Below are 21,510 nucleotides of genomic sequence, written 5' to 3' on the forward strand. Positions count from 1 at the left end.
AGAATATCTATAATTATAGATCTATTATACCTATAATATATATATACACACACACATACACACACACTGTTCTCAAATGGCAAACAATCAAAATGTACTTGTGTTTACATTTTTTTGTGTGTGTCTTTCTGCCTTTTCTAGGGCCGCTTGCCACGGCATATGGAGGTTCCCAGGCTAGGGGTCCAATCGGAGCTACAGCTGCCGGCCTACGCCAGAGCCACAGCAATGCGGGATCTGAGTCTGCAACCTACACCACAGCTCATGGCAATGCCGGGTCCTTAGCCCACTGAGCAAGGCCAGGGATCAAACCCTCAACCTCATGGTTCCTAGTCGGATTCGTTAACCACTGAGCCACGACGGAAACTCCTAAATTTTTAAAATATTCCCCGGTGAAAGAGCCATAAAGAGAATACACACTGGGGCCAACTGAACTAAAAATATCAGCTAAACTGTTCACACCTACAGAGCTTAGCATGAACAGTGAATTCGCAAACGTTGAATAACACAGTGCCTGATACAAGCTGAAACCTGTTTAAGTATGTGCATTTGTAGGCATCTTAGCTTACAAATCACTAATGGATCTGAGGGTATTTTGAGAGTTACTGCATAAATCTTCCATCTCACAGTTGCAAATGGCGGAATATATGTCCACCTCTGTGATGGCTGTGGTAGTTGAATGCATCAAACTGTAATTAGTTTCCATCTCAGATGTATTTTTTATCAACAGGAGCTGTGAAAATGAGAGTCCCATCTGCAATTTTCACTTTCTAATCTTTACTACATTTAGGGTATTTGAAAGAACTTAGTACATAGAATTCATGTTAAGCTAATACTACATGAATGAGAAATAAGTGGTTTTATTTAAGTCAGCTTTTCTGCTGATCTGAATAACTCCCTTATGTTCATTCCATTCCTTACACTCACTGGAATAGAAGAAAGGAAAATTGTATAAGTCCAAAGAAAGTAAACTAAAACCTTAAAAATGTGTTTTTTTAATTTTAGAGAACTAAAAGTGTTTCCATATTTTAAGTGTATGCTTCTCTAATTTACATTGCAAATTTAACAACTTAAAAAAAATCTTATAGCCTCCGAGAGGTCAGATAATTCAGCAAGTGTTTCTAATAAGGCATTCTACATACATATCAATAAAATGAAGGATTATAATGAATACACAGAAAACGAAAGACCATGCTTATTCTCAACAAGAACTTTTAGCCTGTTCACTCACTGGGCTCAGTGTTATACTTTAATCAGCAGTCATGCTCATTGCATTGTTTGAACTCATACTCATTTAGTTCACTATGTTTTGTCATTTACAAGAAATCCATGAGTTAAAGTCCCCATGTGGTACATATACAAATGGAATACTACTCAGCCATAAAAAGAATGAAGTAATGTTATTTGCAGCAACATGGATGGAACTAGAGATTGTTAAACTAAGTGAAGTCAGACAGAGAAACAAATACCATGTTATAGCACTTATGTGTGGGATCTAAAATATGACAGATGAACTTATCTGTAAAACAGAAACAGACTCGCATAGGTGTTGCCAAGGTCAAGGTGGGGGGAGGGATGTAGTGGAAGTTTGGGATTAGCAGATGCAAGCTGTTACATACAGAAAGGATAAACAACAATGTGCTAAGTTCCCAAAGCTTAGGGAACTATAGTCAATGTCCTGTGATAAACCATAGTGGTAAAGAATATGAGAAAGAATATATAGGTATAACTGAACCGCTTTGGTGTGCAGCAAAAATTAACACAACATTGTACATCAACTGTACTTCAATAAAATATATATTTTTTAGATAAAGAATATATAGGTATAACTGAACCGCTTTGGTGTGCAGCAAAAATTAACACAACATTGTACATCGACTGTACTTCAATAAAATATATTTTTTTAGAAAAAGAATATATAGGTATAACTGAACCGCTTTGGTGTGCAGCAAAAATTAACACAACATTGTACATCGACTGTACTTCAATAAAATATATTTTTTTAGATCCATGATTGAACTGTACTATTCTATGTCAACTGACAGATCTTACCCGCATTAGGGAAGACCCCATAGCCGTCATTTTTACGTGTATCAATAACAATTTTAATTTTAAAAAGAAAATGAAAACACTGTCTTTAACCATGGAACAACAAAGAGGAACATAATGCATAAATACATAAATACAATAAAACATTTAACAAATTGAAAAAGTAGGCAGAGTTGTTTGGTCTTAAAATTGTAAGGAACAGAGGCTCATGTAGGTCCTGGGGCTAAGACAAGATATGATGAAAAGGGTGTTTTAGAAGAGATTTGTCTGACTAATCAGAGAAGGCAGGAGAGCAAAAGAGACTCAGGAGTCTTTAGGTGGCAATTAATGTGATAAAAGAGGTGAAAAGAGCCTATTGGGAGATATTTAGTTGTAAGAGACACATATCAATTCTTTACATACACAATATTCTTAAAGGACAACATTTGTACATTTGTGGTTGTTTATCTTAGAGAGACACTTGTCAAATTCACTTACTACTGCCTCCATTCGACTTGAGGCTTAAAAAAAAAAAAAAAAAAAAGATCATTAAGATGTTCCACATGTGCCTTTCAAAAGCTCTTGTAGTGAAGCCAATAAACCAATTAGATCAGCCTAAACAAATTCTTAACCTTTTGAGAATTTCCTGTACCTTATGCATGTGTAAACATTTATGGCATCATAAAAATTGCAAAAGCAGAGAAATGCAATGCAGGCATCTGTTTGTCAAATGATGTTCTCCTAATTTTCCATGTCCACCAGTTTCATTAACATTTTCATGGAGAAGTATCAGTAGATGAAAACAAACAAAAAAGTCCACATAGTTGTATATCTACGACGTGAACAGTCAATTGTTGTAAACACTATAATTCCATTATTTATTCATCCTGGACACCCATTAATGTGCTAACTCCATGTAAGAATGCACTACAAAGAACTACTTCTTAGGAAGAGATTTGAATTATACAAACACACATACATTTGTATGTACTTTGCAGGTCTTCCGAACGAAATGGTCAATTTCAGGGTGTTCTCTAGCCAAGATAAATTAAACACCCAGAATTTTTTAATATCTTGAAACTAAGCATCAAAAGAGGAAGCATTAAAAACAAAACCTTCTCTTTGTTCTTTGACTTGGAAAGTATCACTGCTACTGCCTACAAAGTTTTTAGACATGATGGTGGCCAGTATGAAAATTTCCGTCTTGGAAATGACAACGATCTGGGCGCCCAGTAGAAATACTAAGGGCCATACACACTACAGACAAATATGCACTATTTATTAATCTGCGACATTGACTTTCGAGCATTTCCTTCATCTCCCCTCCACGACCACCCCCACGCCCCCCAATCACCAGCCAGAGTCAGGTCCTAATGCATCGCACGGGACATATTACAATTTCTTGAAGCCTTGTCTTTAGCCTAAAAAAAAAATGTATGTGATTTTAAATATTCTGCCATAATATGCCAGCATTAATGCACCATAATATGCCAGCATTAATGGTGCTGTCAGTGGTTTCTCCCACCTCCAAATCTTCCAGGAAGACGGAGCAGGATGATCATGTGACTTTGAGGATACCAGCAACTATGTCACTTATTGCCAGCTCAGCTGGAGAAGCATTTCTAAAACGTCAAACTGTCAGCCCCCAGTGACTGAAGTTGGTGCAAAGAAGTTCCTCCAGCGGCACAGTGGGTTAAGGATCTGGCATTGCTGTGGTGTAGGTTTCAGCTGCAGCTTGGATTCAGTCCCTGGGTCGGGAACTTCCATATGCAACAGGTTCAGCTGATAGATAGATAGATAGATAGATAGATAGATAGATAGATAGATAGATAGATAGATAGATAGATAGATGGTGGATGTTTAGATAGATAAAAGAAAATAAAAATAAAGTCGATGCAAAAAGAGTAAGCCTCCAAAGCCCATCCCTTTGATGATTGCCTTGGGACCCACTTAATCCTGGTAGGGGATGGGAAAACTATTTAGAAGCAACCGTCACATCAAGGAAACCCTCATCTTTTAGTTCACCCTATCTATGGATTTCCAAGGGGCAGAAGACTACAACAGAGCAATTCGAAAATAAAGAACCAAGAGGACAAGGAAAAGTCCAGAAAGAAGAACAAAGAGTGGGCCCACTGTATGAACAAAAATCTTTTGATTTCTCTTCATTCCTAATTTCGGTTCCTTACTTTTTAGCTTCACAATCATTAGAGTTCTTAGCCTTGACTCCTTAAAATGCTTCTCCTTAGGGATTAAATTAAATCCTCCTTCCTCCTAGAGGCTGGATTCTGACTATGATCTTAACACAGGGAGCTCTCCAATTAACCGTAGATACTGTTTTCGATTAATCAGGAAATGAACACAACGTTGCAACAGTCCTACCTGGAACACACACGAGGAGATTAATCCTCATCCTTGCCGCTTCTTCCACAAATCAACCTGGGGTCAATAGATAACTCAGCTCCCTAACGTCCTCTGATTCTCTCTTTGGGGACAGACCTAGAAATTACTTCATTAGATCAGGTCATTGCTTTGATCCCTTTTACCACAAGCTCTGTTGTTCATTCTATCAAGAAATCACCCTCTTTTTGTCACCTCAAGTCATGATGTTGAGCTGCCAAGAACAAGAGACAGTTTGTATGATGCATAGGAGGTAATCCAAAAAAATGCAAACCCAGTAAAACAAAGAATCCCAAGACTTCATTGTGGGATAGGTAACTCAATTTTCCATCAAGGGTCAAGGGACTCGAAAGTTAATTCAGTGACCCCAGGCATCATCAGAAGAGCCAGAATTCAAAACCAGCTCTAACTGACCCTGAAATAAAGCTTTTTGATGACCCCACCATCCTGGGTCCTTCCTTCCCTTTAATGCCTATCGCAGAGAATTTAAACTCTTATACTTCCTTTTCTAACCTATCTAATGTTCTTGCAATTCCCCTTTCCCCAACAATTTAATAAAAAAGCCAAAAAAAAAAAAAATTTAAAGGGATGGTTTATTAAGGAAAAGGAAAACCAAGAAAAGAAAACCTCCAAAGTATTTAAATATTTCCCATTATTTTAAAGTTATCTTCTGAAAACTCTTTGGTAAGAAAAAAAGACTTAACCATGCCGGTCTTTGGTTATACTAGTTAAGGAAATTTCCCCATGTTCGCTATAAGAAGATAGTACAGCATGGCTTCATTATAGTCTTCCTTTAGGATTTTAAAGACCTGCTATGCAGCACAGAGAACTCTACCCAATATCCTGTGAAAATCCATGTGGGCAAAGAATCTGAAAGCGAATAAACGTGTGTACATCTAGAATGGAATTGTCTTGCTGTACGGCAGAAATTGCCACAGCCTTGGAAATCAACTGTATGTCAATAAAACTTTAAAAAATGAAAAAAAAAAAAAAGGAATTATAGTTTAACAAGTCCCTAACATCGAGTTTAGAATGCCAAGATCATTCTCAATTATACTTTTAAAGTTATAAGTAGCTTAGAGAAAGCTGAGGGAAAACTGATGAAGAAAAATTTCTGGAAAAACCACTGGCAATAATAAATAGAAGGACCAAGGTATGAACATGTGTCTAAGTCAGGGAGAGTTTGAACCAACAAGCTCTCCAAGCAGCCAGGGAAGTAATTTGCCCTTTATGATGCTGATCAAAAACTTCTGCCATAATTACCAAGAATTGTGGCTGATTGGCTACATATTTAATAAAACCTAGAAGTTCCGTCAGGTCAAAGGTGAAGCATACTCAATGGACTTAGAAAAATATACTGCTTTCATCTTAAAAAAAAAAAAAAGAAAACCTTTCAGATAATAGCTTTCTTTAGGGTCACATAGCAATTTCCTCAGGGCTATTTATTTTCGGATGATACCTCCTGGTTCTGTTGCTGGTTTTATCGCCATCACCACTGCCATCCTCATCACCCTCTTTGTCTTCCTGTTTTTTTTTTTTTTCAATTGTCCTTTTGTTCAGCTGACCTAGAACTTGCTCAGAGTGATGCATGATGGTTAAATCAGTCCAGGTATATTACCATTCGGGTTGTTGCCATAACAATATTTGTGTGCTCACTGATTTTTAGAGTTACACAGTGTAACACTAGAGAAAGTGAGATAAGGAAGTCTTGTTTCTTGAAAAACATCACAAAAATAATGTAGAATTTTGAATGTTAATTTTGTACATGTATGGCAACATTCTGTGCTATTGTTTGTCTTTAAAAAACTTTCTTTCGATGCCTATTCAAATATATTTGAGTAATTCTTTTTTTTTTTTTTTTCCTCTTTAGGGCTCTATCTGCAGCTCACAGAAGTTCCCTGGGTAGGGGCTGAATTGGAGCTGCAGCTGCCAGCCTATGCCACAGCCATAGCAACACCAGCTATACCACAGCTCATAGCAGCATATCCTTAACCCACCAAGTGAGGTTAGGGATCGAACCTGCATTCTCATGGATACTAGTTGGGTTCATAACCTGCTGAGCCACAATGGGAAGCCCTATGTTTGAGTAAATTCATTTTACAGATTGAGTTTATAGTTCTACCTCCAAAAGGAAAAAAAAAATGCCATTGTCTGTGTTTATAAGAAAGAATTTCCTAAACTTTTCAGTGCCAAGAAATTAAGAAACAAGTTGCTTATACAGTAGTATATCCAAGAGCCTTTGCACAGGAAAAAATAAAGATTTATATTATTTCTTACTTACAGTTTCTTAAGCCCACTCATACAAAGAGACAGGACCTGTAATACATCTTAAAGTAATCTGGAGCTCATAATATGTGTGTGTGTGTGTGTTTCCACACATATATATTTGTTTTGAATTTGTTATATGTGTGCATGGTTGAGACAGTTCAATCTCAGTTACTATGGCCCCAGACTAACGATTTAGTCATAAGGAAATGCATTACGTGTACCTTCCACACAATGATGGCAGTAGCAGGCTGTCTTTGGATCTAACGTATGTTACAAAGAGCCCTTGATGTGTAAATGGAATACATCACTCAACCAATTTAAGGAAAATATGTACGAAACGATATGTTTTCCCCGAATTTTTTTTTTTTTGTAATATTGGAAATGAAGTTAACGTATTTACAACATGTTCCCATATCTTATTGTATTTAATTACCAGAGCTGGAAGTTGAACAGAAGTAAAGCAGTAAGGCTGAATCACAAAGCAACATGAGGTGATGTGAGCTAAATGCGGTTCTGTGCTCCAAAATCCGTGTAGAAAGATTACACAATAAACAGAATCATTCCAAGTTAGACTAGCAGATACATTTTTAGCTTTCCTTATCCCAAACGAAAACTAATCAAAATGTGGCTATTTTTTCCCTACGGTTCTATAATGGCTCATGCAGAGATCTTACTCTTCACCAAAAAACCTCATTCATAAATAGGCAAATGTGTCTAAAGGGAAGATTCCAAGGTGAGGTGGAGAAAATGCCATGCAAAACTCTGAACAGCCAGATGGTCCACCAACACTTAATTGAGTAGCAGACCCAGAAACAGCAATGAAACTGCAAATTCAAATGCTGCAAGTCAGTACAGACTTCTAGAAAGAGAAAACCAAAACTTTGGGGGAGCAGGTGTTGGGGTTCTGAGACATCACTGGCAGCACCAGAAGCACACACCTAGACGTGCAAACACACACAGCCTGCAGTACAAACCTGAAGACTCATGGCAACACTGAGAGATGGAACGACTTGGGATCTGGGTAATGAGATATGAAGTCTTCAGCACAGATCTCGAGCCCTTGTTGGCGTCTTTAATCTTGTTTAATGCAACTGGGACCAAAAGTCATTAGCCTCTCCCATCTGCTCACATCATTATAGAAAACAGGAGTGGGGTCCATGTGCCCAGATACCCTGTCTGTATCGTTGGCTCTAGGAGCTCCCAAACCCTTTAGAGCAAACTGGATATGAGGAGCAATATTTGTTAATGTTCAAGGCCCTGTTTCACTATCCCCAAGGCCAGCCATTTCTGTGTGCAAATAGGCAAGTTCCTGAAGCCCTTGGAGCCTTGAGGTCTTCCTCGGTGAAACGGTGATATTAAAGCTGTGCTGCAGCCAGAAACGCGGTGAGGAAATGAGATAACCCATGAGAAGAGACGCACAGCGAGACATACATTATAACGGCAGAAACAGGTACCAGCTGCTGCGATGAGGAGGACCCAGTCGGTTTCCATTTCTAAACTAGCCCATCATTTAAGCGTATAAATGGCCGCACACACACAAAAGGCACGCGAGAAACATGCGTGCAGAGAATCAGTGAGCATAACAGAACTCTCTGGGATGGATGCTGACACCCATCTGTTACAAAGATTAAAGCCCATTCTCACAGGAGTTAGACCAATACACTCACCCAGTTAGGAACCAGCTAGGTGGGTGTGTGCAGATGGCCCCACTGCCTCTGGTGTTTCAACCACAGTGTCCGTCCACTGTCACTGTTGTGGGTCTCGTTCAACACAGCACAGCAGTGAGTCAGAGAGAAGTTTTGTCTTGTTTTGTTTTGCTTTTTAGGCCCGTATGCATATGGAAGTTCCTATGCTAGGGGTCATATTGGAGCTGCAGCTGCCACACAGGATCTGAGCCTCGTCTGCAACTCACACACACCACAGTTCTTGGCAATGCCAGATCCTTAACCCACCGAGTGAGACCAGGGATTGAACTCGCATCCTCATGGCTACTTGTCGGTATCATTAGCGCTGAACCAAAGGGGAACTCTGAGAACAGGTCTTTCAACCTCAAATGCAGGTGAGCTCCCTCATGTCCAGAGAGAGTTTAGCCCGTGGCCTGAAGTCCTTGTGCGTGTCTCGGGCGAAGGGACGGTAAGAAATGGATGGAAGCTGATGCTGGTGATGGGAGTGAGGAAAGGCAGCGGAATTCGGCGGGGGTCCCAGGATCTCCGTGGTCCGAGGGATGAGCCAAACCCAAGTTCACCTCTGGGCAAAGAGGAATGAGAGGAGCCATATGTCATCTTCCGAGTTCATCAGGGCCGGCATCCGGCCTCTTAGCTCCTGACACCTCGGAGCATATGTCACGAGGAGATCTGTGTTCCTCCCACAGCCCACCGCTGGGAACATCCTCCTTTGCTCTTAGAAAGGACACCACGCTGCACTGAAATGCAGCTCCTTTGCATGTTAGGTACATAGAGCGACAGAAGAGGTGACAGGACAGTGAATGTGGTCTCCTCGTGAAAACCTTTCCCACGACGTCTCTGAAGCAACAGAACATGATTGTTCAAACATGCTATGAGTGTCAAGTGTGGGAGGGAAACGAGAGCGGGCTCTCTACACGGCCACAAACTCTTCTTTCCTGGGATGCTTTTGCTTTTGGAGGGACGCGCAGGTCATAATCCTAACAAACCAAAGGAAGCATGTCTAGCTTATCTCAATGCACTTGATATGCGTCCGACAGGCTCGAAGCAATTCACTCCTCCACCAAGATGCTGGTTGGTGGCTCGCCCCTGTCCTTGTCACACAGGCACTGAGGAGCTGAGCTGGGGTTGAACGCTAGAGGTCTGATCCACAGCCTGTGTCCTTTCAGTGCTTACAGCACAGAGGCTACATTTCACAGGTACTTAAGGATGCCAATCACTCTTTCAGGTGCTGACAGTTTAGCAGATAAAGTAACTTCACGCCTTCATGAAGCCAAACAATGTCTGCTAGCAGCTTTTATAAAAGATGGCTAGAAGATACAGCCATAGCTGAAACACCACTGCATTTTTTTTGGGGGGGGGTGGTAAAGCTTCTTTTGAAGACAGCCTTCTCCAGGATATTCAATATTCCATATAAAAGACATGTGGGAAAACTCAGATTAGACAAAAAGTTGTCTCTACTGACTCATATACGTTTTTTTAACTAGAAAAGGAGAGCCTAAAACCTCTGATAGTCTGTATTTGCTTTGGCAACTAGGGAGCTCTAATGGAAGCTTTGAGATAATTGTAGTAGCTTGACAAAACTCAAGGTTTGTTCTCTGTTGTTTGTTTCTTAAATTTTTATTTTATGGTCACACCCAAGGCATATGGAACTTCTCAAGCCAGGGACTGAATCAGAGCTAGCTACGCCACCGCTGCATCAACACCGGATCCTTTAACCCACTGCACCAGGCCAGGGCTCGAACCCTCGCCTCCACAGCAACCCAAGCCTCTACAGTCAGATTTATAACCCACAGTGCCACGGCAAGAACTCCAAGCTAGATTTTGTCCTGATTATTCTCTTACTTTCTATGACTTGACTCTGTTATTTTCATTATCATTCCCTGCAAGTTAATGAAATGCTACTGATTTAATGTGAGCATTTCTAGTTTTATTATTTATGTAGTTTAGTTTTCTCACCTGGAAATAGATCTGGACTTTTAAAGAAGCAACCAATTCGACTTTAGTGGGTAATTTTCATTTACTGCTTTGGTTGAACGAATGCTGGAGTTTTATGGTTGGCCTTATTCACTGGCCAGGACAGACAATGTTTTTCAGAATTTCAACACTGATAAATGCGGTGGCGAAAAGAAGATAATTTTCTCTGTCATCTTTCAACAGACTCCTCTTATATATTTCAAAATTATACTGAAGATGTTACATGAAATCCAAAGAGAGAATAAGACTATTGTAAATGAATGAAAAGTCGCACACATAAATCAATCACATGGGATTATAATTATAACCTTTATTCGCATCAGAGTAATGAAAGAGCTGATCTTTGACACAGAGCTCTTGGCAAAATCGATCCAAAGTCCTAACTGCAATATAAAGGCTTTTTGAATAAAAACTCTCTATGAATTGGTTCTTAAGGAAGCATGCGGAATTATCTGGCAGACGTCCTCATGATCAAAAGATACTCTATGAACTTTCAAAACCCAGAAACTCTTGACTCACTCAAATACGAACATAACAAACATTTAGCAACCGTTTCTAAATACTATTTGATAACGTTCAACACAAATGACGGTTAAGTGCATCGTATAGATTCTGTGAGTATCCTTCCGAGTTTAATCGGGCCCTTAGTAAAATATGAGAAATAAAAGGTCTTGGTTAAATAATTTATTCTGTTACTTAATCGAGAGAAAGCCATTTTTTAAAATTAATTTCTTTATTCGCAAGTTCCCAGGCCAGAGATCGAACCCCTGCCACAGCAGTGACCAACACCTCTGCCGTGATACTTAACCTGCTCTAACACATGGGAATTCCAGAAATCCATTTTTCTTTTCTTTTTTTTTTTTTTGTCTTCTTGCCATTTCTTGGGCCGCTTCCTGCAGCAAATGGGGATTCCCAGGCTAGGGGTCGAATCGGAGCTGTAGCCGCTGGCCTACACCACAGCCACAGCAACGTGGGATCCGAGCCACGTCTGTGACCTACACCACAGCTCACGGCAACACCGGATCCCTGACCCACTGAGCAAGGCCAGGGGTGGAACCCGCAACCTCATGGTTCCTAGTCGGATTCACCAACCACTGTGCCATGACGGGAACTCCCCAGAAATCCATTTTTAAAAGGGATTTTGAAAAAGAAATAAAAGCTATTTCACTGGGCACCTGCTTTTTTTGTTTTTTCTTATTTTTTCTTCTTCGTAGTATATTCCTATTATTTTTCATTTCTATTTTCTTATTATTCTATATTCTTATCATTTTTGTTTCCCATTGAGAAAAATACAGTATCTAATTCATAGAATTAAAAAAGCAAGCCAACTGAACTTTTCCTACAAATACTCATAGTGTAGTTCAAAAGGTAGCACTGATAAAATTCTAATAAATATACCTCTTTATTAAGATAAAACAGAAAGAATTAGAGTCCTAGATTGACAGAAAATGTACCATCTGAGTTGGAAGTTGGTGTCTCAGTGTACTCTATTGCTATTCCGCATGTGATAATACTTAACACAAGTAATGCTAATTGTAGGATATAAATAACAAATGCCGAGGAAAATCCATCTAACATATGGGAAAGGAATACACTGTGTTTTTTTCCCCTTCTTCTAATTAACACTAGTACCCATACCCGCTTGCATCCCTAGCCCGCTGCCGACGGACTGCCACCAAGCTCTTGTGCGTATGGTCTCATGAGAGCCAGAGGGAGGTCTTTGAAACAGCGGTTTGCTTCCTTCCCCACCATGAACTGTCCCACTGAGGGCTGAGGAAAATAGACAAGGGATCGAGTCCCACAGCCTGGAAAGGATTCTTTTTTGGAAACTAAGAAAGAGATAACAACGACACTGTTAAAAAAAAAAAATCAGTAATCTTTCCACGAGGAAAAAATTTAAAAAAGCAGGGCTGACAGATTCTTTGTCAAAGGCACCTGTATAGAATAAAATGCCAGAAATTGTCCTTCTAAAATTATTTAAAAGCAATTCTTGGCAATTTACGTCCTGGGGAAGTAAAAGGAGGGGTGCACTCGCACAGACACACACACACACACACACACACACACACACACACACACACATACACACACACACACACACACACACACACACACACACACAAGAAGTCCAAGGCTTTGTGCTCATTTAGTAATGGCCATGTGTGTTTCCCCACAAGCTCTGCAGCCAGAGAAACAAGCTGACAGAGCAGGAAAACTGAAAACTACTCAAAGCCTGTGTTTACTTTTCAAGTTGACTCATCTCAGCCCATCCAGCGTGGAGCTCCTCTTTGAAGCAGAGTTCGTAGGCAAGTGGTTGTTAAAAAGGTCAATTGTCCAAGTAAACATGTATCTTCCAGCAGAGGATTCTCCAAAGGCCAGGTCCTTTTTCTCTCATTTGCTTACAGGCATGAGGGTTGGTGTGCTATGTCCTGAAAAGGTGGCTTCGTGTCTTTCTAGGACTACCGGGTTCTCAAGGAGCCCACCAGGGGACCTTTCAGCACAGCACTGGTTAATACTCCCAACGGACTGACTGTCTGCATCTAGGGTTCAAGGTCTAGGCTTTTGCGTCTCTTCAATCGCTGATGGTGCCGTAATCTTCAGTCGTCAGGAACACGGGTTTTAAAGCTGGGTTGGGTCCGCCTCTGAGCAGGGCGGGGACTGAACACTGAAAGCCGTGGGCTCTGGTCTTTGCTCAGCCAGTGACTCAGGGTGCCACCTCAGTGGCAGGGAAGGCACCTAACCATCACGAATTACTTAACTATTATTAATTATTCCATCTGTAAAAATAAAAAGTTTAGTGAAGCAGGAGGCAGTATGAAACTTCAGAGAGAAAATTATGCACGTAGGTCTATTCCTAGAGGTATTTGGGCAACATTCTTAAAAGTGAGTGAGAAACCGTACCTCCAGCTGCTTTTTAATTTCACTGCATCCGTCATTGGGATGGAAAAGGATTTGAAATTCACTCAGTTGTAACTCTCCCAATGCTTCATTCAAATGATGATATATAATAATATCTTGGTAAGTCAGGATTGTTGCTTTCGGCTCAGGATACGTCTTTGTATTTTTAAAACTACCTTAAGTAACCCTTACTTCTCTATTGAAAATACAGTTTATACAGCCCTCCCTCTGTATTTCCACAGACTGGTAGCGGACACTTGCTGTAAGAAAACACATGGTAATTTTTTTGAACTTAAAAGGTTATTAAAGGTAAGAACCCCAGAGTATAAATTAAATATGGAAATCGCTATCAATTCTGCTAGTCAATTTAACTGGCTTCTAGTTTATGCATAAGTGAGGCCAACAGATACAACACAGAATGCCAGTTAAATTTAAATCACAGATAAACCACGGATTATTTTGTAGGTTAAGTGTGTCTCATGCAAGGTTAGAAAACACTTATACTAAAAAAAAAAAAAAAAAAAAAAAAAAAAAAAAAAAAGATTGGCTGCTCTGTGTCGCTGCACCTCTAAACACCATGAGATGGCTTTAGACCTTTTTGGGTCCCCACGGTACTCAGCTTCCCCCCCCACTCCGCCCCGTGAGAACACTCGATGAAACACAATGGAATATTTTGTGTAGTTGTCCTCTGCTCTCTCTGTTTTGTCAGGCAAAGAACACACTCCATTTGTGCCGTTACACTGACACACAGCCAGAGCTCTACCAGTGGGTGAGCCCTCTTAAGCATGACCCCAAACGCCCCGTGGCGTCTTTCTGCCATCTCACGTGCTGTCTCTGCTGTCCTTTGATACCGACATCAGCATCACAAGTTCTGTGCAGAGCTGAGGAAGTGCCCTTCAACAAGTTTTATTTCTTTTAATGTCAATAGGCCCCAAAGGCCCCCACATCGCATTCAGTCCACAATGCTAATTCTTAGGGTTCAGCAAGGATTGTGGCCACTGATTGATCAAGAACGTAGGGGATTAGTGACGGAAGGAAGGGAAGCAGAAGCGACAGAAGAAAAAGTCGCCTTTTCACACCTCCTAGCATCTCTTGCTTTACCTGTAGTTACTAGAGGGGATTCATTCATTGCCTCTGAGTTCGATCTCACCATCAGCCTCCCGTCCAGGCAGCCCTGAGTCTGGAGATAAAACACGAACACGCCCTTCATTCTCCTGAACAGAACTCATGACTCAAGGAGAGCACTAGCTACAGTCCCACGTTTTTAATGGGTGGGAAGTCTTTACTCACTCAGAAGAGATCCTAATTGAGAATGCTTTAGGTCTCTTCAGCGAAACTATTCAAAGGACAAGTAATCTATGCTTGGAACCGCAAGGCAGGCTCTAGAGGGTAGGAAGGCCGGGCAAGGAAATGTGGCCCACAGGCCCTGAGAGAGAGCTCGCTAGGAAAGCTGTCTACTCTGTTGCTGTGACACGGGCTGTAGCAAATAGTTCGGCCGTGTACAAACACAGTCAATGGCAGAAGTCCCTCAAGTGTAATGTTTTTCTCTAAGATCAACACGGAATTGTTTTGGAAAAATAACTTTGCTTTTCATGCTCCTAACTGTTTCCTCTCAGTGATACTGCTCACAGTATCTCGTTGAGACCATGGGTGGAAAATAGTGACTATTTTGGCTCCTTTTTTCCATGCACAACCAGGACTAAGGACTTATACAGACCCTCGCTTGTCTTCTGTGACCCATGAAATTCCAAAACCACACACACTCTTCCCAGTCTGACTGCACAGATAGGTCAGTGATTACTGTCCAACGTTCTATGAACTCACCACTTGAAAATGGCATTTTCTCTGTCTCTTAGAAAATGAATCTTTAAGATCACACTTTTGGAAATAGAAGGTCAAGGACTTTCTTTTCTTTACTTTTTTTATTCTATTGTTTAATTTTTAATTTTTTTATTTCCCCAATACATTATTCTTTTTCTACTCTATAGCGTAGTGACCCAGCTACACAAACATGAATACATTCTTTTTTCTCCCATGATCATGCTCCATCATAAGTGACTAGACATAGTTCCCAGGGCTACGCAGCAGGATCTCATTGCTCATCCATTCCAAAGGCAATAGTCTGCAGCTATTAACCCCAAGCTCCCAATTCACCCCACTCCCGCCCCCTTCCCCTTGGCTACCACAAGTCTATTCTCCAAGTCCATGATTTTCTTTTCTGTGGAACGGTTCATTTGTGCTGTATATTAGATTCCAGATACAAGCGATGTCGTGTGGTATTTGTCTTTCTCTTTCTGACTCACTTCACTCAGTATTAGAGTCTCTCGTTTCTCTCTCTCTTTTTTCTATTCAATAGTTATGGCAGAAGACTTCTACTTCATATGTGTATTAGTTTTCTAAGACTGCCATTCAAAGTACCCTAAACTGGATGTCTTAAGACCCCAGAAGCATATTTCCTCACCACTAAAGGCAGTAAGTGTTGGCAGGGCTGGGTTCCCGGGAAGGCTCTAGGGGACAATCCGCCCCCCACCTGTCTCTCTGCTTCCTGTCCCTTAGTTTGCAGCTAGATCTCTGGACCTCCTGTCCCCCTCTATTGTCATGTAGAGTTCTTTTTTTATTGAAATCATTGATTTAAATTTTATGTTAGTTTTAGGTCTATAGCACAGTGATTCAGATATATAATTTACATACATATATTTATTTATTCTCTTTAAGATCTTTTTCCTGGAATTCCCATTGTGGCTCAGCAGTATTGAACCCAACTGGTACCCATGAGGACTAGAGTTCAATCCCTGGCTTTGCTCAGTGGGTTAAGGATCTGGCATTGCCATGAGCTATGGTGAAGGTCACAGACACAGCTCAGATCTGGCATCACTGTGGCTGTGACATAGGCCAGAGGCTATAGCTCCGATTAGACCACTAGCCTGGGAACTTCCATATGCCGCAGGTATGGCCCTTAAAAAAAAAAAAAAATATTTTCCCTATAGGTTATTACAAAATATTGACTATAATTCCCCTGTGCTAGATGGTAGGTCCTTGTTGATTATCTATTTTATATATACTAGTGCATATGTGTTAATTCCAAACTCCTCATTTATCACTCCCTACATTTCTCTTTGGCAACTATAAATTTTTTGTTTTGTTTTGTTTTTTTAATGTTTGTGGGTCTGTTTGGATTTTGTACATAAGCTAATCTGTATCATTTTTTTATATTCCACTTGTCAGTGATACCATAAGATATTTGTCTCTCTCTTTCTGACTTAGCTCACTTAGTATGATACTCTTTAGGTCCATCCATGTTGCTGCAAATGGCATTATTTCATTCTTTTTTTATGGCTGAGTAATATGTAAATATATATCACATCCTTTTTATCCATTTATCTATTGAGATACAAATGCTACCATGTCTTGGCTATGGTAAACAGTAACACAAAGAACATTGGGGTGCATATATATTTGTTAATTATGGTTTTCTCTGGATATATGTCCAGGAGTGGGACTATAGGATCATATATTGTGACATCTATTTTTATGAGGTCCCTTGATATCTTTTTTTTTTTTTGTCTTTTGTCTTTGTTGTTGTTGTTGCTATTTCTTGGGCTGCTCCCGCGGCATATGGAGATTCCCATGCTAGGGGTCCAATTGGAGCTGTAGCCACCGGCCTACGCCAGAGCCACAGCAACGCGGGATCCGAGCCGCGTCTGCAACCTACACCACAGCTCACGGCAACGCCGGATCGTTAACCCACTGAGCAAGGGCAGGGACTGAACCCGCAACCTCATGGTTCCTAGTCAGATTCGTTACCCACTGCGCCACGACGGGAACTCCTGATATCTTAATTAAACTTAAAAGTTTCTTCACAGCAAAGGAAACCCTAAATGAAATGAAAAGACAACCCACAGAATGGGAGAAAATCTTTGCCAATGAATTGACTGACGGATTAATCTCCAAAATTTATAAATACCTCCTACCGCGCAATACCAAAAAAACAAACAACCCCATCAAAAAATGGGCAGAAGAGCTAAACAGACAGTTGTCTAAAGAAGACATACGGATGGCCAAAAAACACATGAAAAGATGTTCAACATCACTCATTACTAGAGAAATGCAAATCAAAACCACTATGAGGTACCACCTAACACCAGCCAGAACGGCTATCATCAAAAATCTACAAACAATTAGAGCTGGAGAGGGTGTGGAGAAAAAGGAACCCTGCTACACTGTTGGTGGGATTGTAAATTGGTGCAACCACTGTGGAAAGCAGTATGGAGATTCCTCAGAAAACTCAAAATAGAACTACCATTTGATCCAGCAATCCCACTCCTGGGCATCTATCCAGAGAAAACCACGACTCACAAAGACACATGTATTCCAATGTTCATTGCAGCACTATTTTCAATAGCCAAGACATGGAAACAACCTCAATGTCCATCAACAGAGGAGTGGATCAAGAAGATGTGGTACATATACACAATGGAATAGTCTCAGCCATTAAAAAGAACAAAATACTGGCATTTTTAGCAACATGGATGGACCTAGAAATTATCATGCTAAGTGAAGTCAGCCACACAATGAGACACCAACATCAAATGCTTTCACTGACACGTGGAATCTGAAAAAAGGACACAATGAACTTCTTTGTAGAACAGATTCTGACTGACAGACTTTGAAAAACTTATTTTTTCCAAAGGAGACAGTTTGGGGGGTGGGGGGATGTGCTGGGGATGTGGGATGGAAATCCTATTAAACTGGATTGTGATGATCATTGTACAACTATAAATGTAATAAATTCATTGAGTAATAAAAAAATAAAATAAAATAAAAATTAAAAAATAAAAAACTATACAAAGATACCACAAAAAAATGAAAATTACTGACCAATATCACTGATGAACATAGATGCAAAAATCTTTTTTTTTTTCTTTTCTTTTGAGAGCTACACCTGCAGCAAATGAAAATTCCTGGACTAGGGGTTGAATCAGAGCTTCAGCTGAGGTCTATGCCACAGCCATAACAACATCAGATCTGAGCCACATCTGAGACCTACACCACAGCTTGTGACAATGTTGGCTCCTTAACCCCCTGAGCAAGGCTAGGGACTGAACCTGCATCCTCACAGAGACATCAGGTCCTTAACCCCTGAGCTGCAGTGGGAACTCTAGGTGCAAAAATCTTCAACAAAATACCCACAAACGAGTCCAAGAGTACATAAAAGAATCATATACCATGATCAAGTGGGATTTATCCCAGGGATGCAAGGATTTTTTCAATATCCGCAAATAAACCACTGTGACACACTACGTTAACAAAGTGGAGAATAAAGCCCATATATCATGTGGGGTTCTTTCTTCTTATAAGGACACAGGTCATATAGTGCCACCTTAATAATGTCATTTTATCTTGGCTACAGGTACAAAAAGATCCCGTTTCAAAATATCATCACATTCTGAGATTCTGGGGGGTTCCTACCTCAAGATCTCTCTTTAAGGGATAAATTCAGTTCATAGCAATGTGTAATGCCAGTGTGGGTGTTCCCCTTGGTTCACTGAGGACACAGGACACCACATTAGCAAACAGCTTTAAAAGAAACAGTCGCCCTGAAAACTGGACAATGTGGGGTGTTTGGTGCATAAAATACTGAGCAGAAACAGAGGATCTACTTTAGGTCGTGGGGAATAGTAGAAATTTCAAATCTGAAATTTTGAAGCTCTGATTTGTAATCAGTCTGAAGCCTAGGTAAATAAGCTAATAATTTCAAAAAGTGAAACACTTTGCAAATTCCATATAGCATTAAGAATTCCATTGAGCTAGAAGCACTACAAGAGGAGCCTCACTTGTAATTCATAATATTTTTCTCTGCATTCTAGGATGGCTACCATATTTTGCATAGAGATTTAAAAAATTAAAATCTGCATTGGCTTCCTAGGGCTGCTGTAAAGAACAACCATAAATTGGGTGGATTAAAGCAACGGAAATAGATTCTTCTACAGTTCTGGAGGAGAGACATGTGAATCGAGCTGCTGGTGGCCCCTCTGAGATTCCAGGGAGATGCTCTCTTTGCCTCCTCCTAGCTTCTGCTACTGGCTTTCCTTGACTTGCAACTCCACCCTCCATCCAATCTCTGCCTCTGTCATCACACGGCTTTTCCTTGTGTGTCTGTGTCTCTTCTCCTCCTCTGATAAGGACACCAATCATACTGGATTCGGGTCCACCCTAATCTTAACTTGATTATATCTGCAAAGACCCTATTTCCAAATAAGGTCATAGTCACAGGTCTAGGCTGGAGACATCAGCGTACCGCGCTGGAGGACACAATCCAACCTGTAGCAGCCTGTCCCCTTTATCAGTGTAATATAAAAGTAGTGCGGATGGCTTGAAAGCTGATCACTTGACATTTGATTAATGTTTTTGGCATCAACCATGTATTTTCAAAATGTATTTTTTTTTTTTTTTTTTTGGCTGCACCCAGGGCAGGGATCGAACCCACGCCATAGAAGTGACCCAGGCCACAGCAGTGACAAGGCCAGATCCTCAACCTGACGAGCCACCAGGAAACTCCCTCAAAATATATTTTAAAAACATTTGTATAGAATAAGGAATATTCTATAAATTATAGGCTGTCTGGAACTAAGTGTCCCTCTGGGCTCTGCTGGTTTGAAGGACATGCCCCTGCCAGGCGTTCCCTCCATCAGCTCAGAAGGGCCATGTGTTATGTGCTCATGGCAGAAGTAATATAGAATCAATGGAATTTCATTTAGCAAATCATTGATGATGCCTTTTCTTTGAAATAAATGGAGACACCGCCAGCTACCCAAACGACAGCTCATAGTCACTGCTACCAAAAGCAAATGTCTGTCTGTAGGGATAAACAGCTGAATGTATAGTAAAAATTAAATGATCTAAATCTGATATTCTTCTTCTGATAAACTCTATAATCGATTCCTCCTTTGGCTTCAGTTGTCTGTCTTAAAAAAATACTTTTGGTAGTGTCTGTAAAGCAAAACAATTATCCGCTCGACATGGCAGAACAATAAATTATTTCATTACTCAAAGCAGCCTTAAACACCTTTTTTAAAAATAAAAAAAAAATTTTATGGTTGCACCTGCAGCACATGGAAGTTCCTGGGCCAGGGATTGAATGTGAGCCACAGCTGCAACCTACGCGATAGCTGCCGCAACACCAGATCCTTAACCCAGGCTGGGGATTGAACACGCACCTCTGCAGCAACCAAAGCCACTGCAGTCAGATTCCTAACCCACTGGCCACAGCGGGAACTCCCTAAACACCTTTAAGTAATTTTATTTTCAAAGATGAATAGAAGGGATTTTTGACTGAATTCTAAAATTTTGAGTTGCATGTTTACATCGCTTTGAACCTGAATTTGAATAATACTTGGCAAAGTTTCCATTTATGTGTGTATTAATTATTCAACAAATATCACAAAAACAGCTTTCCTCAAGAATTGGAAAGAATTTATAAGAATCCTTCTTATAAATTTGAGTTTATGACAGGTGGATAAGGGGCATAAATGTGTTATTTCTTTTCTTTCCATCCACAATGCCCCAACTTCCTCACTATGGGACCCATCTGAGTGGATACCACCAGCTCAGACCTTGGGCGACTGACTTTCTTACTCTCCCAGGGCATCTTCTTCCATCTTTGTAAACTAAAGAGAATTGGGTTCAGTTCTTTCCAAGCAGCGAAATGCGAAGAGGCTAACTAAATCAGTTTTGAAATACCTGTGGGTCGTCCTGCTTCATAATAACACAGTTGGACAGTTAAGTATTTAGACAGAGCTTAATGAAGAGGGTATAAAAATGGCAGAAGCTGACTAGGCTGATTCAGGCATGAAAAATTATACAGTGAACCAGAGTGGCACACCTGCCTTCATTCTGGGAACAACAACAACAAAAAAAAGTGTGTGACTAACCAGTAATCCACCCCAACATTTACAAGGGCGATTAATTAACTGAGAATGCATGATTCTTGAACACAAACTTGTTTTTATTCCGTGTGAGTCATACACTACAAATTAATGTTGTCTCGGAGACGTACAATTCTTGCAAGTCAAGACCAAAAGGCTCTTCCCTAAAAGGAGTGAGAAGAGCAGATTATACGCCAAGATGTCCCATCAGGTCACATCAAACTTGACTCAAGACACAGCCCATCCAGCCCGTGCCACTCTTTGTCATTATCATCCACCCTCACTCAGCTATCATGCCCGGAGGTGTCCAAAGGTATTTGGAAAACACCAAGACAACT

The 21,510-nt window shown here is 40.5% G+C and overlaps 1 protein-coding gene across 10 annotated transcripts in view; it reads right to left on the reverse strand.

Moving 5' to 3' along the window:
- The window catches only part of LOC146398709 (uncharacterized), an 843,865-nt gene that overhangs the window by 464,347 nt on the left and 358,008 nt on the right, over positions 1 to 21,510 (reverse strand). The window contains exon 5 of one of the 10 annotated variants that reach the window (XR_014819889.1): positions 14,349 to 14,427. The exons of the other annotated variants lie outside the window; for them this stretch is intronic. The gene's annotated coding sequence lies outside the window, so the exon portion shown is untranslated. The remainder of the gene's footprint in view (positions 1 to 14,348; positions 14,428 to 21,510) is intronic. 10 annotated transcript variants of the gene reach the window in all.

This window comes from Sus scrofa, chromosome 11 (genome assembly GCF_054392235.1).
Source record: "Sus scrofa isolate SSC_HxYL_T2T_F1_AM1 chromosome 11, Sscrofa_HxYL_maternal_Yorkshire_Landrace_v2.0, whole genome shotgun sequence".
Taxonomy (NCBI): Eukaryota; Metazoa; Chordata; class Mammalia; order Artiodactyla; family Suidae; genus Sus; species Sus scrofa.